Genomic DNA, 15,404 nt, shown 5'->3' on the forward strand with positions numbered 1-15,404 from the left:
GTGTTCTCTGTTTGTCTGTTGCCAGTTCATCTTGTCTAGTCAGGTCTTACCAGCGTTCATTCACGCCTTCCTGTTTCTCTAGTTTTGTTTCCTATTTTTTCCCGGTTCTGACCATTCTGCCTGCTCTGACCCCGAGCCTGCCTGCTGTCCTGTACCTGCCTGACTCTGACCTGATCACAAACCTCTGCCTGCTCTCGACCAGCCCTTTGCCTGCCCTGTGTTTCTAATAAATAATCTGAGAACTGTACTATCCGCCTCCCGTGTTTGCATCTGGGTCATATCCTGAGTCGTGATACATTCCTAAAGAAAATAATATACTTTTTACTCCATACATTTTCCCTGACACCCAAAAGTACTTGTTACATTCTGAATGGTTAGCAGGACAGGAAAAGTATCCAATTCACACATTTATCAAGACAACATCCCTGGTCATCCTTACTGCCTCTGATCTGGCAGACTCACTAAACACACATGCTTTGTTTGTAAATAATGTCTGAGTGTTGGAGTGTGCCCCTGGCTATCCATAAAAATAACAAGAATGGGGCCAGTTGGTTTGCTTAATATAAGGAATTTGAAATTATTTATACTTTTACTTTTGATACTTAAGTATATTTTTGAAATTACATTTACTTTTGATACTTAAGTATACTGAACAAAAATATAAACCCAACATGTAACAATTTCAACGATTTTACTGAGTTACAGTTCATATAAGGAAATCAGTCAATTTAAATAAATAAATTAGGCCTTAATCTATGGATTTCACATGACTGGGCAGGGGCGCAGCCATGGGTGGGCTTGATAGGGCATAGACCCACCCACTTGACAGCCAGGCCCACCCACTGGGGAGTCAGGCCCAGCCAATCAGAATGAGTTTTCCCCACAAAAGGGCTTTATTACAGACAGAAATACTCCTTAGCACCCGTTCCCCCCTCAGACAATCCCGCAGGTGAAGAAGCCAGATGTGGAGGTTCTGGGCTTGCGTGGTTACGCATGGTTGCAATCGTGAGGCCGGTTAGACGTATTGCCAAATTCTCTAAAACGACGTTGGAGAGAAATTAACATTACATTCCCTGGCAACAGCTCTAGTGGACATTCCTGCAGTCAGCATGCCAATTGCACACTCCCTCAAAACTTGAAACATCCGTGGCATTGTATTGTGTGATCGAACTGCACATTTTAGAGTGGCCTTTTATCATTCCCAGCACAAGGTGCACCTGTATAATGATCATGCTGTTTAATCAGCTTCTTGATATGCCACACCTGTCAGGTGTATGGATTATCTTGGCAAAGGAGAAATGCTCACTAACAGGGATGTAAACCAAGTTGTGCACAGAATTTGAGAGAAATAAGCTTTTGTGCGTATGGACATTTCTGGGATCTTTTATTTCAGCTCCCGAGTGGCGCAGCTGTCTAAGGCACTGCATCTCAGTGCTTGAGGTGTCACTACAGACACTCTGGTTCGATTCCAGGATGTATCACAACCGGCCATGATTGGGAGTCCCATAGGGCTGACACACACACTTATCCCACCAGACATGCCACCAGGGGTCTTTTTATAGTCCCCCAATCCAGAACAAATTCAAGAAAATGTACATTATTATATAGAGCCCTTATTGCATGGAACTTCCTTCCATCTCATATTGCTCAAATAAACAGCGAACCTGGTTTCAAAAAACAGATAAAGCAACACCTCACGGCACACAAGCCTCTCCCCTATTTGACCTAGATAGTTTGTGTGTATGCATTGATATGTAGGCTACATGTGCCTTCTTAAAAATGTATGTAGTTCTGTCCTTGAGCTGTTCTTGTCTAATGATTTTCTGTATTATATCATTCTGTATTATGTTTCATGTTTTGTGTGGACCCCAGTAAGAGTAGCTGCTGCTTTTGCAACAGCTAATGTGGATCCTAATAAAATATCAAAATACCAAAACCGGTGCACTTGACACCTACTACTATACCCTGTTCAAAGGCGCTTAAATATTTTGTCTTGCCTGTTCACCCTTTGAATGGCACACATACGCAATCCATGTCTCAATTGTCTCAAGGCTTAAAAACCCTTATTTAACCTGTCTCCTCACCTTCATCTACACTGACTGAAGTGGATTTAAAAAGTGATCATATCGTTCACCTGAATTCCCCTGGTCAGTCTGCATGGAAGGAGCAGGTGTTCCTAATATTCTGTACACTCGATGTATATACCCAATGTATGTCCATGTATTTACAAAATTAACACTAGATGGCACAACTTACTCAGTGTGGGTCTGCCGTCTGGGTTCACACATGGAGCCCATGAACCATGTACTTACTGTATGTGTATTTCATTGCAGCTCAACAGATCCTGTTCAGTCCAAGAAATGTGACCACGCCGTGTGACAAAACTTTTGGGTTTGGTTTCTATTGGAAAAGCACACCAATCAGGCATTGCACAGATATATGGACACAGGACAGATAGAAAAAACAGACAAATCTTTAATCTTACTTGCCCTCTCCACTATTCACTCTTGTAATGATCTTATTTGATACACTACCACTATAACTGCTACCCACGCCCACCCCTTTTCTCCTCACATCACATTGTCTATGGCCTCTGGTCCCACAGTGACCTGGAAACCAGCCGTGTCATCGTTGCCACGCTCAGAGAACGTATCCATTACACTAGCGCCTGGCTGGTAGAGAGAGAGATGGAAAGATAAGGAGAAAGAGGAGGGATGTAGAAGAGAAAAGAAAAGAAAGAAAAAAAGAATAAGAGAGCCGTGAGAAAACATCTGGATGAAAAGAGATATTAGTTAGATATTCCCAACATTTTACCTTATATGGCCTATATAGCCCTTTGGTTCTTTGTCAAATAAAATTTAATACATTTTCTGAGAATTCTGTAAACAATATCATTGTACATGTAGTGAAGATATTGCTGTCATAGGTTGTGATGCTTTTACTGTTATTGCTAGGCAATAGGAATACAGTGTATTCCACTTACTGCACTGTTTGACGCATTTCTTAAGGCCTTGTTCTTGTCTGGTAAAATGTAGTATTGGGAACATTATTGTAACCTCCCTACCCAACAATGAAATTAGAGTTAGAGGAAAAACAAAAGGTATTGGAAATCCGGAACAGATAATCAAACCTAAGTGTTATTCAGTTCAAGTACGATACAGAGACTTATTCACACACCACAGCCAACCATGACTCAGCTATCATCAACTACATATTAAAGCTCCAACCCACACACACTTATGAAAAGGTTATTGAGAGGGCAGGCATTGATTCATTGGCAATGACAATGCAGAAACCGACGCTTGAGCTTATGTATTGTCTGAGCTTGTCATCTCCCACCCCTATTCACTCAACTGTTTCATTTTAGAGTGTACTGCAGTGGTGAATTCACTTATTTCACCTCATTTTACATATGCTGTTGTTATATACATGTACAGCTATTATCTATGTACTCAAGCACAAGGATAACGTATTTATCCTGGTTTCTCTCTCTTCCTTTCTCTCTCTCTCTCAAATGCACACACACACACACACACACACACACACACACACACACACACACACACACACACACACACACACACACACACACACACACACACACACACACACACACACACACACACACACACACACACACACACACACACACACACACACACACACACACACGTGCACAAGCACACACACACACACACACACACAGCAGAGTATTACTATAATTGTGAAGACTTTTTGGGGACCAACCAACAATTGAGTTCCATTCCAAATTCTACTTTCCTTACCCCTAACCCTAAACCTTTACCCTAACCCTAACTCCTTACCCTAAACATAACCCCTAACACTAAACCAATTTTTTACCCCAATTCTAACCCTAACCCGAAACTTAACCCCTAAGCCTAAAATAACATTTTTCCTTGTGAGTGAGCCAAATGTCCTCACTTCCCAAATGCACCCCCCCATACACACACATAAGAATCCAGAGAAGAAAACTTCTGCGTCTTCCAAGTTTGTGGTATTTAAAACATTATGTAAACATATACAGTGTTCATGGTTACAGTCTCCATGACTGCATAACAACAGCTTACAGGTCAGGCATACAATCATTTAGTGGTTTGGAAACGTAATATTTGCTAGTATTAGCACAACATTCACTGCACCCTATGCTCCTACTGAACTCGTAAGAACCAAATGCAGCGCTGTTGCTATGTTGATGTGTGTTTCATTGCTGGAGGAAAAAAATGGCCCTCAGGTTTCGGCAGTATGGTGTGAAGAGCTCTTTGAAAGTGTGGGACAAATTCCAGATATTGAAGCAGGAATACATCTGTGCAAAGACAAGCAAGCAAGAGTGAAGAAGACCTACCATTTTCCCCCCAATCAAATGCAGAGGCAAACCAAGAAATTTTGAACTAAGAGGTTATTCAAAAGTCACTGTATGGAGGAGTCCTGTCTTGCAGAAGAGGGATTATTTAAGTATTTTTCTCTCTCTCTCTCGCTCTCTCTCTCTCTCTCGCACACACACACACACACACACACACACACACACACACACACACACACACACACACACACACACACACACACACACACACACACACACACACACACACACACACTTGACTTGGTCCCCATTTTGTTGGTCCCCACAAGGTTAAATGCTATCTCTAGGGGGTTTAGGGTTAAGGTTAGAATTTGTGTCAGGGTTAGAATTAGGTTTAGGAGCTAGGGTTAGTTCAGGGTTAGGGTTAGATTTTCGGGTTAAGGTTAGGTTTAGGGTTAAGGTTAGGGTAAGGATTAGCGTTAGCGTTAGGGGTTAGGGAAAATTGAATTTTGAAAGGGACTGAATTGTGTGTCCTCAAAGGTTAGTTGTAGAAGACTGTGTGTGTGTGTGTGTGTGTGTGTGTGTGTGTGTGTGTGTGTGTGTGTGTGTGTGTGTGTGTGCGTGTGCGTGCGTGTGGTATTTCCAGTAGACTAGGCTACAACTACAAGGCCCATGGTACGTTTCGACGCGTCTCATGACGTAACTTCATGTGAGCACGAGCAGACTGGAGCAAAGACGCGATTGTAAAGATTACTCACTCTAGTATTGTCCTACACTGAGTCCGTTTACCAGTACATTAGAGCGAAAATAGTTGGACAGCATATAACAACGTTATAAACATTAATATATTATCAGGTGAATGTAAAAATAACTCGACAATTCGGTGTTTAGGTCAGCACCGACAGAATCGCTTTCCTTTCATCCTTTGGTGTGCGTTTTTTTCAACTGGAGCATTCAAATTGGATTTCGAGCGAATATCGGGAAAGTCCAGATGATGCTGTCGGATTATCATTAGGTAAGGCGAGTTTGAAACACATAAAATGTGCTTTATCTTATGTAGCTGACGTGTTATTTTACTGCAATTTGCTTGGCTACCCAGGGGAAAGTTATTGTCATCATCAGTACAATATAAAATTGTAGCCTAACGTTAATTGTTGCACACCTTTTACACGTTTTTTTTTGTCGACTATTAACGTTACCCATAGTAGGCCTAGCCTACAACGTATCACTTTTTACTTTCAAGTTAGTCTATTCATGGCACAGAAACCAAACAATGACAACATTTTCCAGCAGTAAGAAATACCTCAAATGAGGTTGGTTATTAGCCCATTGTCATCATTCACACATTGAAAACCAAGTAGCCTACCTACCCATTTAACTATTAATAAGAGAGAGGTAGGTATGTGTACTTGAAATGTCTATGGCACTTTTGAAGTATGTATATTACGTTACTGGTTGTGCACAATGAAGGGTCTCTCTTTCCCTTGTGTGGTTGACAAGCTGGTTTGCCCCGCACGGAGAAAGCCCAGCTGGGGGCTATTGTTCCCACAACATAAACTGATTTGCATGCATCATCTTGCTCGAGCATCTGGCCTCGTGATTCCCTCTTTTGTTCCCCCAAATTCGGCTCATTTGCTCAACTGTCCAGTCATATTCATTGCTGTCCCTATCATAATAGAGCTGTGTTTGTGTGTAGCATATACTGTCTTTACTTTGAAATTCCCTTTGACCCTTCTCTATATAAGGTTAGGCCTATTTGAAGAGAAACTGGCTTCATATCAACTGGCTGTCATCTGAGTATGGTAGGGCGGTTAGTAGCCTACTGTCTATACTTTGAAATTCCCTTTGCCCCTCTAGTCTATTATAAGCACTGTTGATTCATGATTGTGCTGTCTTAGAAAACTGGCTTTGCATCATCATACTGTCGTCTGACTATATTCCTCAGTAGTGGACTACATCATCTGTGGATGCTTGGGAGAGTTTAAAAATAACACCATCATATCACTCTCACCAGAGTTTCCATTCCTGAAATGGGCTGGATCTGTTTCCTTTATTTAATCAGGCCGGTCTCCCTACTCGGCTCCAACCTCCCAGATAAGATGCTTTTCCGACTCACCCCTGGTATGTCAACAGGTTGTGCTGGGATCAGTTATACAAGTCCATTTGTTTGGGGCGAAAAGCACTAAGGATGGGTGTGTGTTTCATGCCTTGATTCGGGAAGAAAAACAAACGCGGGGTCAGGACATGGATAGAGCTTTCAGAGCCTTCCGTTTGTGAGGATCACGTTAGGGTTCTGTGGCTCGGCAGTCGCTAAAGGGTAGAGAAACACAATTAGTTAACATCAACCCTGGGGCACATACTGAAAACATGTAACTTATGGTGTATTACACATAGCCTACTACAAGTTACTAAGTAATTCATGGGCTATATCATGTTAACAACAGCAACATTGGGTGTGCCATGTCCAACAATTAGGCCTATGTTTGTGTAGTGTTGTGCAAGCATGGCTTATAACTGTATTTTAGCCTACATTCCCTATCAAGGGCCCTTACATGCTCACCATTCTCATGACGTTGGTTCATGTTTAGGTTATAACTTGTGTGACTGATCTATTTTGAACAGAGAGTGAATGAGTAGACAAAACATTAAACAACTGGCCACCTAGCCTGTAAATCTTTCTAACTTGGGAGATATGCCTCTGTGGTAAAGTCAATTAATGAAAGTCATTCCTGGAAAGATCCCTTTCTTCCCTTTTTCCTGACTGGACAGAAAGACATAAAGGCTATTTTAATTGGTCCTATCCAGTCCTCTCCTCTCCACATTCCTTTTTCTGCTTACGCCCCTCCTTCATTCCTCTCCTGTTATCAAGGTTGACTTGATGTGTTTGAAAGGTCCAATCATGGGCACCTACAAGCCACCGCCTCTTATCTCTCTCAGGGTGCGTCCAAAATGGCACCATATTCACTATGTAGTTCACTACTTTTGACCCGGGGTCCATAGGGTTCAGGTCAAAAGTAGTACACTATATAGCGAATAGGGTGCCATTTGGGATGCATCCTAATTTTCTTGTTCTCCATGAACTTGGAAAATGGAAAGGTTGCCTACCTGGCCGATTTTGCTTCAACGCTATAGGGGAAACACATTTGCTTGGGAACTTTTGTTTTGCCCATGATTACCTCCCTAGTTTTCACCGTTCTTCTGACTGATGGTTGGAGAATGAGGGAAAACAAATAAAAGTGGTAACTTTCTGTCCCGAATTTGTATGCTAGTATAATGACATGTGTTCTCTGTGACATTGCTGCTCATAAGCAAATGGATGTTATCCTTACCTATAGCTAAATCGGTGTCTTGTATGAGGATGTCACCAGTAGTTGACAGATGTAGCCTAGCTTTTTTAGTTTGAATTTCAGAAGACCATCTTCACTCTCTGAGGAAGATGCATTCTAGGCTCAACACGGTATACTTATTTTTTTTAAACAATTATTTATTTGCCTTTCAGGGTAGTCTGTGTTTGACCTCAATGAATAATTCAAAGTGTTTGAAATGTAAACTGCCACCCTACATCTGCTACCTCAAAAGTCAGACTCCTGAGGTTATGTCACCGTTGGACTCCATTTTAAACTGACATGATGACATCTCCCTTACCCCCCATTGTTAATGACGTTAATAAAGAAGAATAAACTTTGACTATATTAAATGATCTGGAAAGTCTCTCTCTCTCTCTCCCTCTCTCTCTCTCTCTCTCTCTCTCTCTCTCTCTCTCTCTCTCTCTCTCTCTCTCTCTCTCTCTCTCTCTAAGCCAGCCATAAGCTTATTAGCCTGCAGTCTAACCCTTTTTATGAGGTGCCATGTTTGGATCAGACTTTGTCCTTCCCTTGATAATCTCTTTATAGAGATGGGTGCCTATGAAATGGCCACCTACAGCCAAAAGCAACCCTCTTTATTGGATTGTGGAAAATGGCCTCTGTGAACAGGGTTACGGTAAAAGTCCTAAAAGTCTTGTTAGGCTTACACAGTATGTACTGTGTATTTTGTAATCAAACATCATAACAATGACAAAAATAGTACAAAATACATTAAATGTAAGTACCTGACGATAGACACAAGGAAGCACAGGACAACATGTGCAGAACAACAGTATGTTGATGGCTGTAGTTTCGCTATTCGTCTGTTAGCATGGAAATAACTGTGAATTAGCTGGGGGCTTGCTAGAAAACTTTTATATATACAGTATATACTAGAGGTCGACCGATTATGATTTTTCAACGCCGATACCGATTATTGGAGGACCAAAAAAAGCCGATACCGATTAATCGGACAATTTTTATATATATATTTGTAATAATGACAATTACAACAATAGTGAATGAACAAGGAACACTTTTATTTTAACTTAATATAATACATCAATAAAATCTATTTAGTCTCAAGTAAATAATGAAACAGGTTCAATTTGGTTTAAATAATGCAAAAACAAAGTGTTGAAGAAGAAAGTAAAAGTGCAATATGTGCCATGTAAAAAAGCTAACGTTTAAGTTCCTTGCTCAGAACATGAGAACATATGAAAGCTGATGGTTCCTTTTAACATGAGTCTTCAATATTCCCAGGTAGGAAGTTTTAGGTTGTAGTTATTATAGGACTATTTCTCTCTATACCATTTGTATTTCATATACCTTTGACTATTGGATGTTCTAATAGGTACTTTAGTATTGCCAGCCTAATCTCGGGAGTTGATAGGCTTGAAGTCATAAACAGCGCAATGCTTGAAGCATTGCGAAGAGCTGCTGGCAAACGCAGTATAGTGCTGTTTTAATGAAAGCTTACGAGCCTGCTTCTGCCTACCACCACTCAGTCAGACTGCTCTATCAAATCATAGACTTAATTATAATATAATAACACACAGAAATACGAGCCTTAGGTCATTAATATGGTCAAATCCGGAAACTATAATTTCAAAAACAAAATGTTTATTCTTTCAGTGAAATACGGAACCGTTCCGTATTTTATCTAACGGGTGGCATCCATAAGTCTAAATATTGCTGTTACATTGCACAACCTTCAATGTTATGTCATAATTACATAAACTTCTGGTAAATTAGTTCGCAACGAGCCAGGCGGCACAAACTGTTGCATATACCCTGACGCTGCGTGCAATGAACGCAAGAGAAGTGACACAATTTCCCTAGTTTAATATTGCCTGCTAACATTCATTTATTTTAACTAAATATGCAGGTTTAAAAATATATACTTCTGTGTATTGATTTTAAGAAAGGCATTGATGTTTATGGTTAGGTACATTCGTACAACGACTGTGCTTTTTTCGCAAATGCGCTTTTGTTAAATCATCCCCCGTTTGGCGAAGTTGTCTGTCTTTGTTAGGAAGAAATGGTCTTCAGACAGTTCGCAACGAGCCAGGCGGCCCAAACTGCTGCATATAACCTGACTCTGTTGCACAGAAAGCAAGAGAAGTGACACAATTTCCCTAGTTAAAAGAATTTCATGTTCGCAGGCAATATTAAACTAGGGAAATTGTGTCACTTCTCTTGCGTGACACTAAATATGCAGGTTTAAAATCTATACTTGTGTATTGATTTTAAGAAAGGCGTTGATGTTTATGGTTAGGTACACATTGGTGCAACGACAGTGCTTTTTTCGCAAATGCACTTGTTAAATCACCCGATTGGCGAAGTAGGCTGTGATTCTATGATAAATTAGCAGGCACCGCATCAATTATATGCAACGCAGGACAAGCTAGATAAACTAGTAATATCATCAACCATGTGTAGTTAACTAGTGATTATTTAAGATTGATTGTTTTTTATAAGATACGTTTAATGCTAGCTAGCACCTTACCTTGGCTCCTTGTTGCACTCGCATAACAGGTAGTCAGCCTGCCACGCAGTCTCCTCGTGGAGTGCAATGTAATCGGCCATGATCGGTGTCCAAAAATGCAGATTACTGATTGTTATGAAAACTTGAAATCGGCCCTAATTAATCGGCCATTCCGATTAATCGGTCGACCTCTAATATATACACATTGTAAATATGAAAATAGAATATAGTAGAATTTCATTCACGATCTCCCGCTATCTGCAAGCATGACCAATGGCATAACATCTTATTGTTATGTACATTTTTTGAACTCCTGTCTTTACTCCTTTAACCTCCCAGCTTCTCCTGGGTGAAAAGCACAATACAGTACTGATTACATAATTAAGTTTCTCAAAGGTAATCAAGGCTTCGCAGAATTAGCTACAGCACTTGTTGATGTGCAGTTAGTATTCTTTATTGTCATGACATGTCCTACCCGGACCACATATAATGCCTCTCTCTCTGTACTACCACCAAGCACAGAAGCCGTTTCGTGTTTTCTCTGTGTGAAGCCAGTCTGACACCAAATCGCGCCCCCCCGACTCCCTGTCGTGTGGTTAAAAACGATTCACCGCCCAGTCAGACCGGAGGCTGTTACGTCTGTCACCAGAGGAATGAAAAGGGTGCAACAACAGTGTCCTTGTTACTGCAGAGGAGTGAAATCACTTTAAAAGTCATCCTCCTTGTCTTGGGAGAGGGTGGGTCTTTGTGCTATAGCTGCAAAGCTCCTCTATTATCCAGTTACAGGCCAGTGAATGGGCCTCTGTCCTCTGCAGTTAACTGGCTTTATTCATGGACAGGGAATATAGAAATGTGACTGAATTGCAGGGTGTTTCTTCTCAAGAAGACTTGGCATCAGCTCTCATTTATCTGCTAACCTGTTGGGACCTTAAGAATACATCTTGTCAGAGATGTGTGTGATGTCTGTCTCTCGAAATGATATTGAAAAACTACTCTAAGGGAGTCTTTGTAGGGTGCAAAGGTGTGTGATTGTTCCCAGTTCCGGCTGACCAAGAGTAGTATAGTCGCTGCAACACACAGTTTGTAGGCTGATGTGATCTACTTACAGAGCCAGCTGAGCTATGCCTCATTGCCTTGGTGGTAGATACATTCTTTAGAATGAATTAAAATGTATTTTTTGCGGGATATTCAAAATGCCTATATCGCAAGAATCATGGTTTTGTTATATATATTTTTTTTATATGCGTTTATGTCCGCTTGTTCTCATGTATTTTTGGTCTCCTTCGCTCCTCTGTGCTGTGTGCACCTTCCCATTTAAACCAGAGATTTGTATATAATGAGGAGATGCACGTCTCCGCCCTTAAAATGGGAGTTGTTGTTCCAAAGTCGAGAAGGCGGGCGACAAGCTTAGGTCCAAAATAAGACCATAGAAACGCATTGGCCTTATTTTGGACATATTTTAGCGAGAGTAAAACCTCTTGCTTCGCCTCTTCCTCTATGGTTTACACACACACCAAACCCCTCCCCCTGCCTCTCATGCCAACAAAATTGAGAGATCATATCTTCCTCTCTGACAAGCGGTTTCAACTCGCTATTTGCATTTGACGTTTGGTCCGACAGAATCGGTCATATGGACACCAAAACACACTGAGACATCGTTTTACTGTAATAGAGGAGAAGTACCGATACGCATTTTATATCTCAACTACTCAAATTGCACTCAGAGCAGACACTACTAAAACGAGAGTATCAATGAGCATTGATTCTGGAAAATGAATGCTTAGTTTGTCACACGTGGCATTGGGGTACCACGTACCGCTAGCAGCATTTTAGCCAAAGACTGTTATACTAGCTGTCTAGTCTGTGTTTTATAAATGTGCAATAAGCATAAATCACAATTATATAAGGAATTGGGAACTCGATCTCCTTCTGAAAGATAAGGTAGGCCACTTGATTTCAACATCTGAACAAAGTGGACAGGCTAACATGCTTTTCAAACAGTTGGAGACAGACAGCGGGGTGTGTTCATAACAATTCAACCGTTCAACCTTGTTAGCTAGCAAATAGATCCAAGTTGGCTAAACATGAAATATAAAGATTAGCTGGCTAATCGTTAGCACTTGGGCTTGAGAGATTGTTGATGAGATCTGAAAGCCAGATCAGTGATTATTGCAACAACAAAAAAAACAGTTTAAACTATTTTGATAAAATAATTACATTTTTAGTGGGTCTTATGGTTGTGGAAGGCTTATATTTAGCCTAGGTATAACTTCACAATGAGAAGTTAGTGGCCCATGTTTAAAGACCTGTATTTCCTTTGTCAATGATGCTTGGGCGGGTCACTTGTTTTGGGCATGAAATAAATAGAAGTGAAACTGAATGAATTGTTGTGACCTGGGACATGTCTAGCTAGGTATGTTTGGTTTATTTTGTTCCTTTCTGCACACAGTGGAGTACAGGTACAGATGTAGGATCTTAATTTGAGCCAGTTTGCTACACCAGGAAAATAATCCTGCAGCAACAGGAAATGTGAATTATTATGTGGATGATAATTAATGGACATTTTTGTAGGAGTTGATAACATTTTTGTTAGGGCAAATCAAGTCTGAAATGTCTAAGTGAAAATTACAAACTTTAGAAGCCTCTTTAAAACTCAAATACACTACAAATACACTCGGCAACAAAAGAGTGATCAAATTAAGATCCAGTCCGTGGAATCAGAAGATCAATTGTGGCACTGCTCATTAATGGTCGGATTGTACAGTTCACAAATGGTATGAGACAAATCACCTGGAAAGCTCCTCAGCTTTTTGTTCCAGCATGACCTGACACAGACTGTCCCCAAGGCGACAAAGTTACTGCAGCTAGTCCTCACTATACCAGACACATTAGCATCTGTTGAGAGGTCATTTTCTGTACTGAAACAGTAGAAACCAGACCAATCAAGGACGACTCTCATCCCTTGGCATCATCTCCATTGCATCGAGACAGAGATACTTTTAAAACTGAGGGCCAACAGGGAGGAGTTTTACAGTTCATTCGCCCAGAAGGATAGACACATGGACTTTGTTTACAAGTAAAAGTACAGTAAATGTAAGTGTTTATTTACAGTAGTGCCGTCTACTATTATTACATTACATGTTTATTGTGTAAGTATACTGTACACTCACCGGACAGTTTATTTGGTACACAAGTCACTTGGCCTTGGCTTGCTATATAAAGCAGGCAGACAGGCATCGAGGCATTCAGTTACAGTTCGATTGAACGTTAGAATGAGCAAAACGAGTGATCTAAATGACTTTGAGCGTGGTATGATCGTCGGTGCCAGGTGTGCCGGATCCAGTATCTCAGAAACGGGCGCCCTCCAAGACTTTTCAAGCATGACAGTGTCTAGGGTTTACAGAGAATGGTGCGACAAACAAAAAACATCCAGTCAGCGGCAGCCCTGTGGGCGAAAACAGCTCGTTGATGAGAGATGTCGAAAAAGAATGGCAAGAATCGTGCAAGCTAACAGGCAGGCCACAAACAGACAAATAACGGCACAGTACAACAGTGGTGTGCAGAATGGCATCTCGGAACGCACAACTGTCAGGTTTTGGCCAAGACTGTTCGGGTTTTGGTCACTAGATGTCCCCATTGCACCTTTTTTGTACCTTTTGTTTTTCTTGCTCTAATTATTGTTTCCACCTGTAGGTCATTCCCTTGTTAGTATTTAAACCCTGTGTGTTCCTTTGTTCCTTGCTCAGTGTTTGTAAGTTAGCACCCAGCCCCAGCCCAAGCCTTGTTTTATTCAGAGATTTCTCTTGTTGGATTTTCCAGAGGTTCTCTGGTTTAGTTCTTGTGTATTATTTGAGTAGTCTTTTGAGGTTTGTTTTTCCCTGCTGTTTTTTACCACTTTGTGAAGTTTCTTTTGTATTTTGGAGGATTTCCATTTTGTGCCTTTTGGCTTTATTTTTGGACATTGTGGATTTAGTTTCTTTGCCTGAAGATTTTGTTCTTTATTAAACCACTATCGCTAGTACTGCTGTGTCTGCCTCATCTTCTGGGTTCTGACGATTATTAGTGACTGTTTCTCGCACCGGGTCCTGACAACAACTTGTTGATCCTTGTCACGGATGGGCTATTGCAGCAGACGACCCCACACCGGGTTCCACTCCTATCAGCTAAATACAAGTGGGCACGCGATCACCAACACTGGACAAATGAGGAGTGAAAAAACAATGCTTGGAACATGACAGTGAGTTCAGTTTACTTGAGTGGCCTGCACAGTCCCCAGACCTCAACCCAATACAGCATGAGATGGAACGGTCTGTTTGCAGCATGACTGTACCACGTCAGCATGGACCAACATCCCTGTGGAACGTTTCTCACACCTTGCAACTGGATCCTGGACTTCCTGATGGGCCGGCCCCAGATGGTGAGTGTATGCAACAACACCTCCGCAACGCTGACCCTTAATACGGGGGTCCCGCTGGGCTGTGTGCTTAGTCCCCTCCTGTATTCCTTGTTCACCCACAACTGCATGGCCATGGATGACTCCAACACCATCATCAAGTTTGCTGACGACACGAAGCTGGTAGGCATGATCACCGATGTCGATGAGTCAAGTTCCTTGACTTTCAAGTTCCTTGGTGTCCACATCACTAAGGACCTAACATGGTCCACACACGCCCGCACAGTTGTGAAGAGGGCATGGCAGTGCCTCTTCCCCCACAGCAGGCTGAAAAGATTTGTCATGGGCCCTTGGATCCTCAAAAAGTTCTACAGCTGCACCATCAGCTGCACCGAAGCACCGTCTCTCAGACCAACAGGATACGAGACAGCTTCTACACGGAAGCCATAAGACTGTTACATAGCCAGACTACTAAATAATAAATTAAGGGTACCCAAACTACCTGCACTGACTCTATCTTGCACTGACCCTACGCACACTCACTAGACTATATATGCAAACCATATACACACGCATGCACTCACACACACTACATTGACACTCCCACACAAAACCAACACACATTCATATACTGTACACTACATACGCACACATACACACATAACATACACACGCAGACTGACACAACCCAAACACACATACACTACCGTTAAAAAGGGGTCACTTAGAAATGTCCTTGTTTTTTAAAGAAAAGCACATTTTTTGTCCATTAAAATAACATAAAATTGATCAGAAATACAGTGTAGACATTGTCAATGTTGTAAATAACTATCACCACTGTCGGGGGGAGCCGTCAAG

At 41.4% G+C, this 15,404-nt stretch overlaps 1 protein-coding gene across 1 annotated transcript in view; it reads left to right on the top strand.

Moving 5' to 3' along the window:
• The first annotated feature begins 5,020 nt into the window (after nucleotides 1–5,020).
• LOC139567496 (E3 ubiquitin-protein ligase pellino homolog 1-like) overlaps nucleotides 5,021–15,404 on the top strand; it is a 45,584-nt gene continuing 35,200 nt past the window's right edge. Inside the window, exon 1 of the mRNA XM_071388812.1 lies at nucleotides 5,021–5,336. The gene's annotated coding sequence lies outside the window, so the exon portion shown is untranslated. The remainder of the gene's footprint in view (nucleotides 5,337–15,404) is intronic.

This window comes from Salvelinus alpinus, chromosome 2, assembly GCF_045679555.1.
Source record: "Salvelinus alpinus chromosome 2, SLU_Salpinus.1, whole genome shotgun sequence".
Classification (NCBI taxonomy): domain Eukaryota; kingdom Metazoa; phylum Chordata; class Actinopteri; order Salmoniformes; family Salmonidae; genus Salvelinus; species Salvelinus alpinus.